This window comes from Mesoplodon densirostris, chromosome 12 (genome assembly GCF_025265405.1).
Source record: "Mesoplodon densirostris isolate mMesDen1 chromosome 12, mMesDen1 primary haplotype, whole genome shotgun sequence".
Lineage (NCBI taxonomy): Eukaryota > Metazoa > Chordata > Mammalia > Artiodactyla > Ziphiidae > Mesoplodon > Mesoplodon densirostris.
The window spans coordinates 62,799,485-62,819,342 of NC_082672.1; positions in this window are offsets into that span (position 1 = coordinate 62,799,485).

Below are 19,858 nucleotides of genomic sequence, written 5' to 3' on the forward strand. Positions count from 1 at the left end.
AGGCCACACAACTGAATGTTTTGTACTACATTTTCTTTCTTTTTTGAATTTTAATATTTTTTATATAGCAGGTTCTTATTAGTTATCCATTTTACACATATTAGTGTATATATGTCAATCCCAATCTCCCAATTCATCACAACACCACCCACTCTCCCTCCACTTTCCCCTCTTGGTGTCCATACATTTGCTCTCTACATCTGTGTCTCAATTTCTGCCCTGCAAAATGGTTCATCTGTACCATTTTTCTAGGTTCCACATATATGAATTAATATACAATATTTGTTTTTCTCTTTCTGACTTACTTCACTCTGTATGAAAGTCTCTAGATTCATCCACATCTCTACAAATGACCTAATTCCATTCCTTTTTATGGCTGAGTAGTATTCCATTGTATATATATACCACATCTTCTTTATCCATTCATCTGTTGATGGGCATTTAGGTTGCTTCCATGACATGGCTATTGTAAAGAGTGCTGCAATGAACATTGGGGTGCATGTGTCTTTTTCAATTATGGTTTTCTCTAGGTATATGCCCAGTAGTGGGATTGCTGGATCATATAGTAGTTCTATTTTTAGATTTTTAAGGAACCTCCTTACTGTTCTCCATAGTGGCTGTATCAATTTACATTCCCATCAACAGTGCAAGTGGGTTCCTTTTTCTCCACATCCTCTCCAGCATTTGTTGTTTGTAGATCTTCTGATGATTCCCATTCTAAGTGGTGTGAGGTGATACCTCATGGTAGTTTTAATTTGCATTTCTCTAATAATTAGTGATGTTGAGGAGCTTTTCATGTGCTTCTTGACCATCTGTATGTCTTCTTTCGAGAAATGTCTGTTTAGGTTTTCTGCCCATTTTGGGATTCAGTTGTTTTTTTTTAAATATTGAGTTGCATGAGCTGTTTATATATTTTGGAGATTAATCCTTTGTCCATTGATTTGTTTGCAAATATTTTCTCCCATTCTGAGGGTTGTATTTTCATCTTGTTTGCAGTTTCTTTTGTTTTGCAAAAGCTTTTAAGTTTCATTAGGTCCCATTTGTTTATTTTTGTTTTTATTCCATTACTCTAGGAGGTGGATCAAAAAAGATCTTGCTGTGATTTATGTCAAAGAGTGCTTTTCCTATGTTTTCCTCTAAGAGTTTTACAGTGTCCAGTCTTAAATTTAGGTCTCTAATCCATTTTGAGTTTATTTTTTTGTATGGTGTTAGGGAGTGTCCTAATTTCATTCTCTTACATGTAGTTGCCCAGCTTTCCCAGCACCACTTACTGAATAGACTGTGTTTTTTCCATTGTATATCCTTGCCTCCTTTAACATATTTTAGTTGACCATAGGTGCATGAGTTTATCTCTGGGCTTTCTATACTGTTCCATTGATCTATATCTGTTTTTGTGCCAGTACCATATTGTCATGATTACTGTAGCTTTGTAGTATAGACTGAAGTCAGGAAGTCTGATTCCTCCAGCTCCATTTTTTTCCCTCAAGACTGCTTTGGCTATTCAGGGTCTTTTGTGTCTCCATACAAATTTTAAGATTTTTTGTTCTAGTTCTGTAAAAACTGCCATTGGTAATGTGATAGGGATCGCATTGAATCTGTAGATTGCTTTGGGTAGTGTAGTCATTTTCACAATATTGAATCTTCCAATCCAAGAACATGGTATATCTCTCCATCTGTTGGTATCATCTTTAATTTCTTTCATCAGTGTCTTATAGTTTTCTGCATACAGGTCTTTTGTCTCCTTAGGTAGGTTTATTCCTAGGTATATTATTCTTTTTGTTGCAATGGTAAATGGGAGTGTTTCCTTAATTTATCTTTCAGAATTTTCATCATTAATGTATAGGAATGCCAGAGATTCTGTGCATTAATTTTGGATCCTGCAACTTTACTGAATTCACTGATTAGCTCTAGTAATTTTCTGGTGGCATCTTTAGGGTTCTCTATGTATAGTATCATGTCATCTGTAAACAGTGACAGTTTTACTTCTTCTTTTCCAATTTGTATTCCTTTTATTTCTTTTTCTTCTCTGGTTGCCATGGCTAGGACTTCCAAAACTATGTTGAATAATAGTGGGGAGAGTGGACATCCTTGTCTTCTTCCTTATCTTAGAGGAAATGCTTTCAGTTTTTCACCATTGAGAATAATGTTGGCTGTGGGTTTGTCATATATGGCCTTTATTATGTTGAGGTAGGTTCCCTCTATGCCCCCTTTCTGTAGAGTTTTTATCATAAATGGGTGTTGAATTTTGTCAAAAGCTTTTTCTGCATCTACTGAGATGATCATACAGTTTTTATTCTTCAATTTGTTAATATGGTGTATCACATCAATTGATTTGCATATATTGAAGCATCCTTGCATCCCTGGGATAAATCCCACTTGATCATGGTGTATGATCCTTTTAGTGTGCTTTTGGATTCTGTTATTTTGTATTTTGTTGAGGATATTTGTATCTATGTCCATCAGTTATATTGGTCTGTAGTATTCTTTCTTTGTGACATCTTTGTCTGGTTTTGGTATCAGGGTGATGGTGGCCTCATAGAGTGAGTTTGAGAGTGTTCCTTCCTCTGCAGGTTTTTTGAAGAGTTTGAGAAGGATGGGTGTGAGCTCTTCTCTAAATGTTTGATAGAATTCACCTGTGAAGCCATTTGTTCCTGGACTTTTGTTTGTTGGAAGATTTTTAATCACAGTGTGAATTTCATTACTTGTGATTGGTCTGTTCATATTTTCTATTTCTTCCTGGTTCAGTCTTGGAAGGTTATACCTTTCTAAGAATTTGTCCATTTCTTCCAGGTTGTCTATTTTATTGGCATAGTGTTGCTTTTAGTAGTCTCTTAGGATGCTGTGTTATTTCTGCTGTGTCTGTTGTAACTTCTCCTTTTTCATTTCTAATTTGTTGATTTGAGTCCTCTCCCTCTTTTTTTTTTTGATGAGTTTGGCTAATGGTTTATCAATTTTGTTTATCTTCTCAAAGAACCAGGTGAAGTTTTATTGATCTTTGCTATTGTTTTCTTTGTTCCTATTTTATTTCTGATCTGATCTTTATGGTTTCTTTCCTTCTGCTAACTTTAGGTTTTGTTTGTTCTTCTTTCTCTAGTTCCTTTAAGTGTAAGGTTAGATTGTTTATTTGAGATTTTTCTTGTTTCTTGAGGTAGGCTTGTATTAGTATAAACTTCCCTCTTAGAACTGCTTTTGCTGCATCCCATAGGTTTTGGATCATTGTGTTTTCATTGTCGTTTGTCTCTAGGTATTTTTTGATTTCCTCTTTGATCTCTTCAGTGATCCCTTGGTTATTTAGTAACGTATTGTTTAGCCTCCACATACTTGTGTTTCTTTTACGTTTTTGTCCCTTAATTGATTTCTAATCTCATAGCGTTGTGGTCAGAAAAGATGCTTGATATGATTTCAATTTTCTTATGTTTACTGAGGCTTGATTTGTGACCCAAGATGTGATCTATCATGGAGAATGTTCCATGCGCACTTGAGAAGAAAGTGTAATCTGCTGTTTTTGGATGGAATGTCCTATAAATATCAATTAAATCTATCTGGTTTATTGTGTCATTTAAAGCTTGTGTTTCCTTATTAATTTTCTGTTTGGATGATCTGTCCATTGGTGTAAGTCAGGTGTTAAAGTCCCCCACTATTATTGTGTTACTGTCGGCTTCCTATTTTATAGCTGTTAGCAGTTGCCTTATGTATTGAGGTGCTCCTATGTTGGGTGCATATATAATTATAATTGTTATTGTTTCTTCTTGGATTGATCCCTTGGTCATTATGTAGTGTCCTTCCTTGTCCCTTGTAACCTTCCTTATTTTAAACTCTATTTTATCTGATATGAGTATTGTTACTCAAGCTTTCTTTTGATTTCCATTTGCATGGAATACCGTTTTTCATCCCCTCACTTTCAGTCTGTATGTGTCCCTATGTCTGAAGTGGGTCTCTTGTAGACAGCATATATATGGGTCTTGTTTTTGTATCCATTCGGCGAGACTGTGTCCATTGGTTGGAGCATTTAATCCATTCACGTTTAAGGTAATTATCGATATGTATGTTCCCACGACCATTTTCTTAATTGTTCTGGGTTTGTTTTTTGTAGGTCCTTTTCTTCTCTTGTGTTTCCCACTTAGAGAAATTCCTTTCACATTTGTTGTAGAGCTGGTTTGATGGTGCTGGATTCTCTTAGCTTTTGCTTGTCTGTAAATTTTTTGATTTCTCCATCAAATCTGAATGAGATCCTTGCTGGGTAATCTTCATTGTAGGTTCTTCCCTTTCATCACTTTAAATATATCATGACACTCCCTTCTGGCTTGTAGAGCTTCTGCTGAGAAATCAGCTGTTAAGCTTATAGGAGTTCCCTTGTATGTTATTTGTCATTTTTCTCTTGCTGCTTTCAATAATTTTTCTTTGCCTTTAATTTTTGCCAATTTTATTACTATGTGTCTTGGCGTGTGTCTCCATGGGTTTATCCTGTATGGGACTCTGTGCTTCCTGGACTTGGGTGGCTATTTCCTTTCCCATGTTACGGAAGTTTTTGACTATAATCTCTTCAAATATTTTCTTGGGTCCTTGCTCTCTCTCTTCTTCTTGGACCCCTACAATGTGAATGTTATTGAGTTTAATGTTGTCCCAGAGGTCTCTTAGGCTGTCTTCATTTCTTTTCATTCTTTTTTCTTTATTCTGTTCCACAGCAGTGAATTCCACCTTTCTGTCTTCCAGGTCACTTATCCATTCTTCTGCCTCAGTTATTCTCCTATAGATTCCTTGTAGTGTATTTTTCATTTCAGTTACTGTATTGTTCATCTCTGATTGTGTGTTCTTTAATTCTTCTAGGTCCTTGTTAGACATTTCTTGCATCTTCTCGATCTTTGCCTCCATTCTTTTTCTGAGGTCCTGGATCATCTTCACTATCATTATTCTGAATTCTTTTTCTAGAAGGTTGTCTATCTCCACTTCATTTAGTTGTTTTTCTGGGGTTTTATCTTGTTCCTTCATCTGGTACATAGCCCTCTGCCTTTTCATCTTGCTATCTTTCTGTGAATGTGGTTTTTGTTCCACAGGTTGCAGGATTATAGTTCTTCTTGCTTCTGCTGTCTGCCCTCTGGTGGATGAGGCTATCTAAGAGGCTTGTGCAAGTTTCCTGATGAGAGGGACTGGTGGTGGGTAGAGTTGGCTGTTGCTCTGGTAGGCAGAGCTCAGTAAAACTTTGATCCGCTTGTCTGCTGATTGTTGGGGCTGGCTTCCCTCCCTGTTGCTTGTTTGACCTGAGGTGACCCAACACTGGAGCCTACCCAGGCTCTTTGGTGGGGCTAATGGTAGACTCTGTGAGGGTTCATGCTAAGGAGTACTTCTCAGAACTTCTGCTGCCAGTGTCCTTGTCCTCACGGTAAGACACAGCCACACCCTGCCTCTGCAGGAGACCCTCCAACACTAGCAGGTAGGTCTGGTTCAGTCTCCTATGGGGCCACTGCTCCTTCCCCTGGGTCCTGATTCACACACTACTTTGTGTGTGCCCTCCAAGAGTGGAGTCTCTGTTTCCCCCAGTCCTGTTGAAGTCCTGTAGTCAAATCCCACTAGCCTTCAAAGTCTGATTCTCTAAGAATTCCTCCTCCCGTTGCTGGACCCCCAGGTTGGGAAGCCTGACGTGGGGCTCAGAACCTTCACTCCAGTGGGTGGACTTCTGTGGTATAAGTGCTCTCCAGTTTGTGAGTCACTCACCCAGCAGTTATGGGACTTGATTTTACTGTGATTGCGCCCCTCCTACCATCTCATTGTGGCTTCTCCTTTGTCTTTGGATGTCGGGTATCATTTTTGATGAGTTTCAGTGTCTTCCTGTTGATGACTGTTCAATATTTAGTTGTGATTCCAGTGCTCTCACAGGAGGGAGTGAGAGTGCATCCTTTTGCTCTGCCATCTTGAACCAATCTTCCTGTACTACATTTTCTGAGAATGCTATCCTCTCTTTCCACTTACAGCAACTATCAGGAGGAAATATTCTCCAACTCTACTGATATTTTTTCCAGTGGAATTTTATGATAGCATCATGCTCCTCCATTTCATCCTCCCACTCATTCTGTCCCTGAGTCCTGGGAAGGAGTGACATACAGGTGGTGAATTTGAGAAGAGTGCTGTGTGCATGGCTTGGCTTGGCACTCTCCTTCTTTCCTTTTAGGAAACCAGTCAGCCTGCAGACAGCACATTCCCTCTTATTCCTCCTGAGAGACTGGGGTCCTGCATAAGCCAACCCTGTTGTGGCTGGAGGTGCATAATTGTCCACTTTTGGTCTCAGGTGATGCATTTCAATCTCATATGAAGCTCTGTCTCCCAACCTAAACTTGGTCAGCAATAAAGGTGATATTTTAGTTCTTATGTCATAGTATTTTTTCTTTTTCTCTCTTGGTTCAGAAATTGAAAGGATAATACAGGTGGTATTTCTCTTATCCCCCATATGGTTTTATTTTCTGAGAAAACAAAGGAATGAAAGAAGCAGTGGAATTTTCAGACTTAACATGTGGAGAGGTTTTGCTGTGCTTGGCTTTGGACTTCCCTGTGTGGACAGAAAACTGTGATTTTAGCAGCTTGTCAATACAAGTCATAGGTTAGGTGGGATTTTATAGTTGTGAGTTTTAAAATGACCAATGACATTTAATCTTGGTGGGTGATGGTGCTTATATTGACTTTGTTCACAGCCCACGGCTATTTCTCTGGGGACCTCTATCCTCATAAAACAAGTGTAGGCTTCCTCATTTCATTCCTTGACAGCAAAAGTTGAAAGATACACAATTTGCCTATCCTAAAAATGATGTGAGGGTGAGAACCTTGAATAAGATTTCCAGCTGGCTGTGCCTCAGGTTGCAGCCTGAGTGGTAACACACCTTTTCTAAGGAAGACTGACTTAAGCTAAGGCTAGACGAAGTGGGAAACATTTTAGGATAAACATGAGGGGGCTTTTAATAAGTTCCTTAGAGATGTATATGAGTGGGGGATTTAAATGGCCAGGATCTCTATTCCCATTTACTATGAAACAGTGAGGCTCTAGCTTTATTTTGTTAGTGCTAAGCTTAGCCTGACTTTGTAATATTAGGTGTCTCAATTTTGTCCTGCACTCAAGTCCAGGAAGAAAACTTTGGAGAGACCAATTTTGAAGTCAAGGGAATAGTGTGGTGGTGCAGGTATTGTCTGCTTCCTGAGGGAACATGACTGAGAAATTTTAAAAATTCAACACGGAATTAAATACCATGACCTACAGAGCACACAGCAGGCTCTTTGGCTCTCATGGTCAATAAAGACACAGATTTCAGAATCAGCAGTAGTAGTTTCCATCCAGAAATCTGCTCAGGGTGACTTTGCTGCTGAAGCAGTAAGGTAAGGAGAAAGCTAGACCTAGGAGGCATACATCTCAGGCTTAAACAATTCCCTAACAACAGACAATCACAGACATTTTTGTGGTGTACACACTAAAAAAGTTTTTTTTTCATAAGTCATTTTAGGGGTCCTATTACTAGAGCAACCTGCAATGCAGAGTGACAATCATGAACCCATAGTTCACAGGAGGTGGTTTGAATACACTGGATTGAATGTATATTAGTATCCTATTTCTGCTGTCACAAATTACCATACATGCAGTGGCTTAAAACAACACAAATTTCTTATCTTATACTTCTAGAGGTCAGAAGTCTGAAATGAGTCTTATGGGCTAAAATCAAGGTGTTGGCATGCCTGTGTTCCTTATGGAGGCTCTAGGGCAGACTCTGTTTCCTTGCCTTTTCCAGATTCTAGAGGCTACCTGCAGGTTTTGGCTCATGGACCCTTCCTTCATCCTCAGACTCTGCATCAGTCCAGTCTCTGCTTCCATCATCACATCTGCTTTCTACTTGGAACCTCCTGATTCCCTCTCATAAGGACTCATGTGATTACATCGGGTCCACCTGCATAATCCAGGATAATCTCCCCATCTCAAGACTCTTAATTTAATAAGATCTACAAAGTCCCTTTGCCATGTAACTAATAGGTTTATAGGTCCAGAAATTAGGATGTGGTTATCTTTTGGGTCACTATTTAGCCTACCACCACAATAAAAAGTGTCTCAAATAAAATCTTGTGACTAGTGTGCCATGCTCACAATGTTGTTTGAGAGGAGATGAATACCTTTATGCATTTTGTTATTGGAGTATTAATTGTCATTTAATCTAATGGAAGGGACTCTGAGATATTAGTGAATATAGTTGGACATTACTTGGGATAGAAAGTACAATAAGAAAATATTTTTCATTTCTGACTAAATTATGGCCTTGGATTTAATGTGCTATCCTTAGTCATTTCTGAAGTTTGGAGGTTAATAGATAAAAAGACAAATGTGGAGACAGGAACGTCCTCAAGGAAGCAGTGACCCCATGGATGATGTAACATGGGTTCCCTCTCCTAAGGGGCCTGAGTACACAAAGAATGATTTAAGAGTAAGGAGTAACCATAGGTGAAGACAACTAAAGGCTGGGGGATATTAAGAAGGCTTTCTCCTCCAGTTCTGCTATTTCCTTCCTTGTTTGAGATAGCCCAGTTTGTATAACACATGGTCTTTCTTCTCCCATTTACTCAATCCTCCTCCTTGGGAAAGTTGGGGTGATTTATCTGGATGGTATATTTTAAAAGAATAACTGGGAGGGTTTGGTTCAACTTCAGTCTTCTAAATATTTTGAAGCCCACCTGCTCACAGAGAGCTGTGGTCTTTATTTTGTCCTAGGGCCAGTTATCTTGATATGGAGAGAGGTCTGCCTTATTCCAGCACTACTGTAATTTGGTAGATATGCCTTATTAATTCTAGGGTTCAGTCAGCATACCCATTCATCCTATTTCTCAATTTATAAAACATCCAGTGGGAATGGAGGATGTTATTTATTTGGTCACCTTAAAGATCACAGAAACAGTGAGAACAAAACAGAGATATAGCTCAGGATTTCCATGCAGCATCTGTGTTTCAGCAAACTGTTTTCTGAGATGTTCTCAGGAAAGTTGTTTTATATTCAAATATTTTTGGAAAACATTGGGTTAAACAAGGTTGAACAAGAGTTTTATTTTACTATTTCATTTAATCTACATTAGGAATTCTCAAAGTCTTTGATATGCTATTAGGTATTGTGATTCTCTGAAGCATATGGAGTTTTTGAAATTTATTTGTTTTTCCATAGATCATTGTTTGTTTTTCCATAAATCGTTTTTGCTCCCCTGGGGTTTAAAAACTTATATACAATATTTGGAAACTTGACTATTGGGTTAAATAATACTTTCCAAGTATACTTGACTTTTTATTCAAATGAAACTTCTTCAATTACCTTGGAAAAATCATACCCCGAAGAATTTTTAACATGTATAGGTATAAACAATAACTAAAATAACTAATGAAGCCTGCCATTTTGAAAAAATACAGAGCTATATTTTCTGCATTAATGAAAATAAAAAAAATGTTTAAGAACTGTTTATTAAGTTTGTAAACTATGATGAAAACTTGGTTAATGAACTACCCAGTACATTTAATATCACATGTCACAAAACTCCAAGTGAGAAAATGCACACTACATCTAACCTCATGAGCTAAAAAACTCTAAATGAGTTTCTGTGCATTGGCAATGACACGAGAAAATAATGCTTTGTTGTGCATTTGTTAACTGTGGGAGGTTTCTTTTGGTTTCGAAATGAAGGTAGTTGATGTCACATTTTCTCCTTTGTGTTTGGATTTCTTAAAAAAGCATCAACTCAAGAAGCTAGAAAAGCAAATCTTGGATAAACTTAAAGAAGAAAGCATCAATAAAATAAGATAATAGTAGAAATTACTATAACAGAAAAAAATATCAAAAAGACAAGAGCACCAAATAGACAAGATTATCATATCCAATACCTGATTCCTTAAAAGACTAATAAAATAAACAAATTAAATTAAATATTAATTAAGGAGAAAAGAAATCACAAAGAAGTAATAAAGAGAATTTAAAAACACAAAACTTTATGAGAAATAAAAGTAAAAATTACAAGTGATTACAAAAACATCTTTGCATCATTAAGATTGAAAGATTAGATGAGAAGATTAATTTCCTTGAAAATGTAATTTTAAAATCCTGTTTTAAAAGGAAATCTAAAAATGGCAAAGGCAGTCCCGAGTTAAATTTTTTCCTACCCCAAATTCCAAACACAGTTTTTATAGACAAGCTGATATCAAGAGAGATATGAGTCCTAACTTTTATAAGCTCTCTAGGCAATAAAGTAGAAGATTCACAAACTCATTTACTGGATGTAATATAATTTTGAAACAAAAAGAAAGAGATCAAACTGTGAAAGGAAAATTATACAAAACATCACTCTGATATAAATATAAAATCCTGTAAGCACATTGACAAAAGGAATTCAGAAGTAGCTCAAAGAAAAAAAAAAGATACATGACTAGATTTACTTGCAAGCAATAGAAAATCCGTTAATATAAATCTCAACATTAAAGGAAAAAAATCATATCAATTTGATTGCAATGATTTGATAGTTGCCAAAAGCAGTTGAACTACTCAAATCTCACTTGTGATTGATGAAATAAAAAGCAAAACTTTTTGTTAACTAGGATGTGAGGCTTAAGATCCTCGTCAAAGTAAATCAGCCACCCCACACCCATTCTCTATTTCTATTTCTATAGCTCTTTCAACTGAATGGAAGCAATTGATATTGGAAGCAATTGATTTAATTTTGTAATATGGCAGGAATTCCTGTTAATAACACTTTTTTCAGCAATGTACTGGAGGTAGTGAGTGAAATAAATCAAGAGAAATAAAATATATGACTGAATAAAACCCAAACCTTATATAAATAATTGAGGAGGATACACTGCCACGTTTTACTACCTAATAAAAAACTCAAAAAGTTTGATGGAGGAAAGATCCATACTTAAAAATCAATTCTATTTCTTAAATTGGTAATAAGTTGTTAGAATATGAAGTTTTTTTAAAGGCAAAATTCATAATAGCAAAAAATTTATTATCTAGAAATGATTTATATAAAACTGTAAAACCTTGGGTGGCAAAAATCTAATTTTTGTTTGTTTATATAAACAATATAATTAACCATTTTTTTGTACCCTTTATTCAGCAATAAATATTGCTCATAGATACTTATATATGCAATCAAAATATAAAAACTCATTCTGAAATGGTATATATCAAGTGCAGAACAGTGGTTATTTCTAGAGAAGGAGCATACAGGTGACAATGTAAATTTTAAAGAACTTTTTAAACAGATCTGATTTATTTTTAAGAGGACTTTTTAAAGAGAGATTTTGAAGAGATCTGTATTTCCTTATGGCACCAGGAACAACTGTATCTAACTTTTAAATTTGTTTCCAAAATCTCTGTAAAGCATCACTTCATCACATGAAGAGTAGCACATAGTGTTTTTCTTGATCACTGGCAAAGCACAACTGTGGACTAATTTTTTTCCCCAGAAATTTAAGTGATCAAACTCTACAATCTCTTTAAATCTTCTTTTAAGCCAGAATTGATCAAGGTCAGAGTTGTAATTGTAAAACATAAATTAGCTAACGTTTAATTTGGGGTCAATTCATTGATCTTGGTGTCCCTGGGATAATATTTGAATCAATAGTGACAGCAAACTTTGATTTTGAAATAGTCCTTTCTCCTATAACCTAGGCCCCATAAAGTATATTTTAAATATTTTACAAATAATATAAGGCCCAAAGTAATAACCCCAAGTTAGCCATTTGATAATGGTGAATAACCATTTATGGATACCTCAGTTTGTGCTGCCTAAATGTGCTTCATAAAAGAAGAAGTGTACATTTCATATGGGGCATGATCTCAATTAAATTCTCACATGAACTGCATGAAGATTCTTTTCATTTTACAATTAAGGAACAATTGGTTTAATAAAGGTTAAGTAACTTTCTCGAGTATGTATGGGAAGATTTTTTAAAAGGGCTCATAAATTGTAGCAGGAAGTTAAACCCACATTTTCTGACCCTAAATTCTGGGCTGGCTCCACTATATATTACTAAATATCAAAACACCCCAATGTTTGATTACGGTGTCTTAGGCTGGATGTTGACTTACTTTGGAGAGTCATTATCAAGAACAAAGTATATTTCTACTTATGCTGGGAAGTTGCCATAGTTTTGTTTTTTCTTTACTCCTGCTCAGTGTCTTTGATCCATCACATTCCGGAGGAAAGGTGACTCCTCAATAAAACCTGTGATGGACTGCCTGGGCTGATAACACTCCGATCCATAAAGGTTGGAAGTACTGCTGCATACTGGCGGCTGTAGGTATTGCAATGCTCCCTCTTCCTGACATGAATGCAGTCCCAGACTTGCTTGCCTTCTCGGTATCTCTAGCTCTAGCTTTCACTTTTCCTTTCTTTCTCATACACGTTCTATGACATAGGTTCTCCCTGATGATGGATTTTGATGGAATACACATTTTTGTAATTGACTTTTCAGAAAAATATGCCTTCTAAAATTCAGCTACCTGCTGTGATACTTTAAACATCTCAAAATTGTCAAGATTAGGAGGTCACTGGAGGTTTCAATATTATTATTATTATTATTATTATTATTATTATTATTATTATTATTTTTTGCGGTACGAGGGCCTCTCACTGTTGTGGCCTCTCCCGTTGCGGAGCACAGGCTCTGGACGCGCAGGCTCAGTGCATGGCTCACGGGCCCAGCCGCTCCGCGGCATGAGGGATCTTCCCGGACCGGGGCACGAACCTGCGTCCCCTGCATCGGCAGGCGGACTCTCAACCACTGCACCACCAGGGAAGCCCCCTCAATATTATTTTTAAAAGGTTAATGTTCACATTTAACAAAATTATGGCTTAGTTTGATTTCTACTGTTAGTTTGATTTGTGGCTTCAGCATCATAATAGGTTTGATGATATAAGATTATGGATTTGGAATTATCAAAATTAAGGTCTTATTTTCATAAGACTTTATATATTAATGAAATCTTATATATAACACTTCTCTCCAAATTTTATATATTAGACACTAAATATTAAGAGGTTCTCAAGGCAAATGAAAATGATTAAGACCAAGAATAAACCATTTTAAGTTCTGCTGTCTTCTCTATAATTCTAAAAAATTGTCAGTCATGTTGATGAAATATACTTTGAGGATGTCATGGGTTCAGTACTTAGGGAAACTATGATATCTCCATGTCCTTCCGCTTTTTTACCAACCCCTCTTATTATACTTTATTTTTTTTTATAGAAGAAAGAATAATATTAAAAATAAGCTCAGGTGAGTTATTTTTTTATCTTATTTTTTTAAAAGCAGAATCACTATTATCCTAAAAAAGTAAAAACAAATTGAAATTGAATTAATAAGATGTATATACTTTCATTTTTCATATTGTAGACTGGGATAATACAGGCAAGAAGTCATATTCAATAGAAGTAATGGGAATCCTTATTGTGAACTTCCTACTGAATAACACTTTCATTTAATCTCAAGTAATCTTCACAGCAAACTCACTCTTCACACTTCAGTATTATTGTCATTGTTATACTCCAGGAAACAATACAAGCTGTTGCTTGCCCACAGTCAGGTAGCTAGTAAATGTGCAGTCAAGATATAGACCCAGCTATTTTGGACTATAGTACCCATACTTGCTATTACTCTATTATGCCACAGTGAGTTTCAGAAAGCTATTTGCTAACATGGATTATCATTTCATACATATCACGAGTCCTGTTTTTCAGTTTGTAAGACGTGTGAGACAATCAGATAGAAGCCACAGAGTCATGATATCTGCATGATAACTAAGTTAGAAGGTAATTAGGGAGATGCATGATCATTTGCCATTTTAATTTAAATGAAAAGTAATGAAATGCTGCTATTTGAGTAACATCTAAGAGCACAAATGAAATTATTATTAAATCAGCATGCATGTTGTTTATAGACAGAACTAGTAGAGAAAACTATATTGGCATTTGCATTCTTCTAAGGAGCATATTTTTCATTTAATTTTATGTAATGTCTTATTTTATTAGTGTTATTAAAACATTATCCAAAAACTGACATTTTCATGAAAATTGTCCTAGTTTTCAAAAATCAACTTTTTAATATGCAAGAAAGATATAAGTGATCTGGTATGATTTCTCCGCACCTGACAGCTGTGGGTTTACCTTTATCTCAGACCCAGAAATATGGTAGATATGAGTCCAAAGTGTAGATATAATCACCCAGGCATTTAGATGGTTAGGCTGTCTTATTATACAGATAGCCCTTCTTTTTTCATTAAGTCAGAAACTATGAAAGGGACAGTAATTTACAGTCCAAACTGAAGGAAAATAGAGGTCATAGACCTATGCAAATGACAGAAAAGCCTGGAACAGGAAGATAACAATTTTTTACCTGCAAGTTTCTAAATTATTGTTTAAGGTGAGGAAGTTGAGAAGCTTAGTCTTAGTTAGAGAGCTGACCAAGCAGGCCAGTGTCAGTTCACATCCTGAGGTAATCAGGAGTGGAATGAGACCAAAAGAATGTGCATGATCTGGAAACAAGCATGGGGTGAGAAACTGGGCAGAAGTGAACAGAAGAGGGCTCAGCTCAATAGCGCATTTTGTCTATAGTACAGGGAGTGGGATGCTCTGACTTAAAAAAAAAAAATCACAGTACACAAGAAGGTATGATAAGTGAGGTGTGAAGAAATTAATCATTTCTAAGTAAGCAAGTAAAAATAAGTGTAAAAGGGCAATAAGAGTGTTAAAATTGAGATTCCAGATGTTAAAATTAGACAGATTTTTAAAAATGTATTCACCAAATTCTTGGATTCGTCCATCCATGTATATATCTATCCAACCATTTAACAAAAATTCTTTGTGAGATAGTAGGATGCTGGGGATTCTGCATGAATATAACAGATATGGTCCCTGTCGTCACTAATTTTACATTCTTCAGAGGAATAAATTAAACAAATAATCTCATGCAACTAAATAGTTATAACTAAAATATATGCTGTAAATGCCAAGGAACAGGATGTTGTGAGAAAGAATTAGCAGTGAAATAACCTGAAGTTTGGGAGATCAGTGAATAGCTCTTTGAGCAATGTCACTTAACCAGAAAGAAAAGAAGGAGGTAACCAGGATATGGGCCATAGGAAGTGAGCTTCCACACAAAGACCCTGATTATTTGCAGAAGGTAGAGATCATTTTGGCTGAACTAGTAACAGAGGGAGTAGAGTGACATAAAACGATTTTGAAAAGATAAGCAGTGATCAGATCATTCAGGATATTTTAGGACATTTTTTAGAGTTACTTAACTTTCTTAGCCAAAAACCTTCCTAGTATGAAGACAGACCTCAATCCACGTAAGAAAAAATAGCAACGGTGTTTCAGGAAAATATTCAAAATGCTCAGCTTTAATAAATATTCTGGCTAAATTAACAAATATCAAGATAGGAAAAAAATCTGAAAACTTTTAGGTAGTAAAAGAGTTCCCCTCTATTTAGATTGGGGACAACCAACTTCACTTTAGACTTTCACACAGCGACAATCAATGCTAGAAGACAAAGTAGTAATACATGCATAGTTCCAAACCATAGGAGATATTAGCAAGGAATATTAACCCAACCTCAAAGTAATTCAAGGATAAAGACAAAGCAGGTATTTTCAAACACCAAGTGGTTAAGGAATATGGAATCCATGAGTGCTCCTTAAAAAAAAAATCCACTGTATAAGGAAATGTACTCAATTAAATACCTCAGATAAGCAAACAAGAAAGCTGTAGTACTGATGTCAAACAGCAATAAAAATAGCCAACCCTTCTTAAATGGCTACTATGTGATAGGTGTGTCCTAAGTGGTTTATATGTGTTCCTTCATTTGTTCCTTATATGGCCTCATAAGATAATCCATGCCATTAACCTGCTCTTATGAATAGGGTAACTAAGAAACAGGGAGGTCAAGACATTTCTCCAAGGTCATGGAACCAGTGAATAGAAGAGCTCAGGTTCAAACCTAGGTATCTACTCCAGAGCTGCTTGATATACCATTATGAGAGCTGCTCTTCTAGGCTAGATATCTCCTGTTTGCCTTCTAGATCCACATTTTACCATTCTTCATTTTGACTAAATAGACAGTTATCAACAGGCTCACTTGCCTTCTAGCCCCCTCTAGGGCTTGGCCAATGAGGGACACCATCAAGAGATGAGACAGTGAGAAGAGAGTGAGGTCAGGGCTTAAACTAAGCCATGAAATTTTATTTTGAATGTGAAATTAGCTTTTCAAACAATAACATTGAAACCTACAATGGCCTCCCAACCTTGTCAATTTTCGATATGTTTAAAGTTTAACTGCAGAGAGTTGAATTTGAGAAGGTATATTTTTCCAAAAAATCAATTACAAAACTGATTACCTTGGCACCCACTTTGCCACCTTATTGTGAAATGGCTATGTCTTTCTACAAAGACCAGAGTTCCTTTAGGTGAACTCTTCATTCTGTCACCTGGTCCATGTTTCAATCACCATAACTTGTCCCTTCAGGCTTAGGGTTGGTGAGATCTTCAATGTTACTAACCTCAGGGGTCCTGCACTATCTCTTTTTGGTTTACCTGAACCCTTACATACTTTGTAAATAGTCCTTTTATTCAACTCTTATCAAATTATCCAGTTTGATTGTTCTATCTCTTTCTTACCAGAATCATGTCTGAAAAATCCTCTAATAAAACATTCAATTATGTTTTAGGAAAGGTTATGCCATCATGTCAAATGGTGATGCTTTATTTTGTCAAATGTATAGCAAGCACTTTAATGCTTAGCACATAGTGAAGTGCTTAATTAGTTAAGTGCTTATTGACTGTGGACGTTGAGGCTTTTAATTTAATTAAGATGTTAAAATAATATGTGATTATATTTAGAGTTTATCATATTATTTCTATGGTGCTGGGAGAAAAATGATTACTCTTTCAAAAGGCATGTTGGAAAACCCATTCTTCAAACTTAGCATAGTTAATCACTGTGACATCATTTCATAAAGTCTGATTTCCGTAAGGGTCTAAAGTCAAAATAGACTGTAAGACAGAGGTGTTCATTCTTGTCCAATAATACTGAAAGACACTACAGTTGACCCTTGAACACTGTGGGTATTAGAGATGCCAACCCTCCACACGGTAAAAAATCCCAGTACAACTTTACAGTTGGCCCTCCATATCAGCGGTTCCTGCCTCTGTGGAGCCAGCCAACCACAGATTGTGAAGTTCTGTAGCACATACTTAGTGAAGAAAATCTGTGTATATGTGGACTTGTGCATTTGAAACCTGTGTTGTTCAAGGGTCACCTGTATTTTTTTTTTTTTGCGGTACGCGGGCCTCTCACTGTTGTGGCCTCTCCCGTTGCGGAGCACAGGCTCCGGACACGCAGGCTCAGCGGCCATGGCTCACGGCCCCAGCTGCTCCGCGGCATGTGGGATCTTCCCAGACCGGGGCACGAACCCGTGTCCCCTGCATCAGCAGGCGGATTCTCAACCACTGCGCCACCAGGGAAGCCCAAGGGTCACCTGTATTTTGAGTGATTGCTTTGAGCAACAGCTTATCTTTACCTCCGAGTCTGGAAGACGCTAATATAAATCCATGATGGAGAACTCCTCATTGTGGAAAAAGTAAATGCTCATCTAAGAAGGGACTAGAGGAAATAGATATATTTACTTAGAGATTATTTAATCCCAAACTATTATTCCTTGAGACCCTGAGAAATAGAGTAAGTACACAGTTTTCTGGACTCTTAAATTATTATTCTTTCCAGTACGTCCCACCCCTCTATGGACAGGATGCCAGTGAGAATGTATACTTCTCTAGAGTTGTTACAAATGGTTAAGTTTAAAAGTTTTGTACATTTACATTTTAGGCAGCTGCTAAGCCACATTGAGAGATGGTTCCTTAAAGAGAAAGCCCCTTACTTCTAAAGGGGTCCACATAACTGTATGGCACCCTGAAAAATGGAAGCCAGGAATGCCATTTCCAGGCCTGGCCCCAGAGCCTCCCATGTGATCCCACAGTCTCCCTTTTTCTCACTTGGTGTCTGTCAGCCAAATATAAAGAATGCAGCAAAGAACATACAAAACCTAGGGAATGGAGGATCATTCGATTAAGGGATCCTGGATCATTGAAGGGATACATGAACGGAATCCACTTATGCCAACCAGATTCTAATCTGTGATTTGAGCACAACTTTTAAGTTAAAATACTGGTGTTTTTTGTGTTTGTTGTATTATACTTAGACTTCCCTGATTCATACAGAAATTTAGGGTAACTCTTATCTTGATAGAAGCAGTCTACAAAATAATAATAATAATACTTTTAGCAATCATGGAATACTAAAAGGATGCTTATTAAAAGTTTATTCAAAATTGAATGATTAGTCCTCAACAATGCAAGCAAATAAGAATCAATAAAAGGAAAAGAATGGGTAAAGTCAAAATTGTCATTAGTGACAAGAAATGAGAAATTAATGGAATTAATATAAAGATTTAGAATTGCTCAATATAAGATTGTAATTATCAGTTGCATTTCTATATTAGAGCAACAAACACAATGTTTGTTACTTTACCAAAAACAGTGACATATAGGTTTAAATCTAACAAAAATAATAACAGAAGGAATAAATTTAACAAAGGTGTTTAGGAACTTTATGTTGAAAAAAAGACAGTGAAAGAATTTAAAAATACCTAAATAATGGAGAGATATGCAATGCTTGTGGATAAAATGGCTCAGTATCATAAAAATGCCATTTGATACCAAATTGATCTTTAGATTCACTGTATTTTCAATAAAATATCAACATTGTTTTAGGGGATCTTGTCAAGTTGTTCTCAAATTTATGACAAAGATCAAAAGCCAAAAATTGTCAATACTTCTAAAAAAAATCACCTACTTAAGAGAGGGAGGAGTTATGCTCAACCACTTATTAAGATTTATAAATTGATAATAATTAACAAAATTTGGCAAAGTTATTGGCACAGGGGTATGGAATTAGGCTTTAATAAAACAGAATAGAACAGAATAGAGAGCCAGAAACATACGATATGACACAAATCAACTTTGCTGATCTGTGGGGGAAATTCACTATTGCAAAATTGTACTAGAACATTTGGTTATCTTTGTAGAAAAAGTAAAATGTATCTCTTAGTATTCAAAGAGTGAAAACAAAGAAAAATATTGAAACATTTGATAATATTAAGAGCTAAACCTTCTTTTGATTAAAATACATTATAAAAATGTAATAAGACAATCTGGGAACTGGCATTTGTAATGCAAATAACTCTAAATGAAATGTCTTATAGAAAACTCCTAATTTTTAAAACTAATAATTTAATAGAATAATGAGCAAAAGTCATGAACAGATATTTAAAAAGAAAGGAAACATGAATGGCCAATAAAATATGAAAAGATTTAACCATGTTTACACTTAGAGAAATGCAAATTAAAATGACACTGAAATACTTCACACCCAATAGAGCTGCAAAAATGTAAAAAAGCCTGACAATACTAAGTGTTAGCAATGACGTGAAACAAGAGGAATTATATTACCCTGCTATTGCGAGTGGAAATTGATCTAGCCACTGTGAAAAACATCCTCAAGTTACCTAGTAAAATTTAATGTATCTGATGACCTTGAAATTTCACTTTTTATGTGCAAATTCTGGAGAATAGAGCATCTAAGACATATACAAGAATATCCAAAATGATATTAGTTGTAGTAGCAGAAAACCAGAAACAACTTAAAACTTTACCAGTAGTAGTGTGAACAAAAGCAAGATTTTAAGACACCAAACAATGGAATACTATAGAGGAGTGAAATGAAATGAATTACAAAAAATC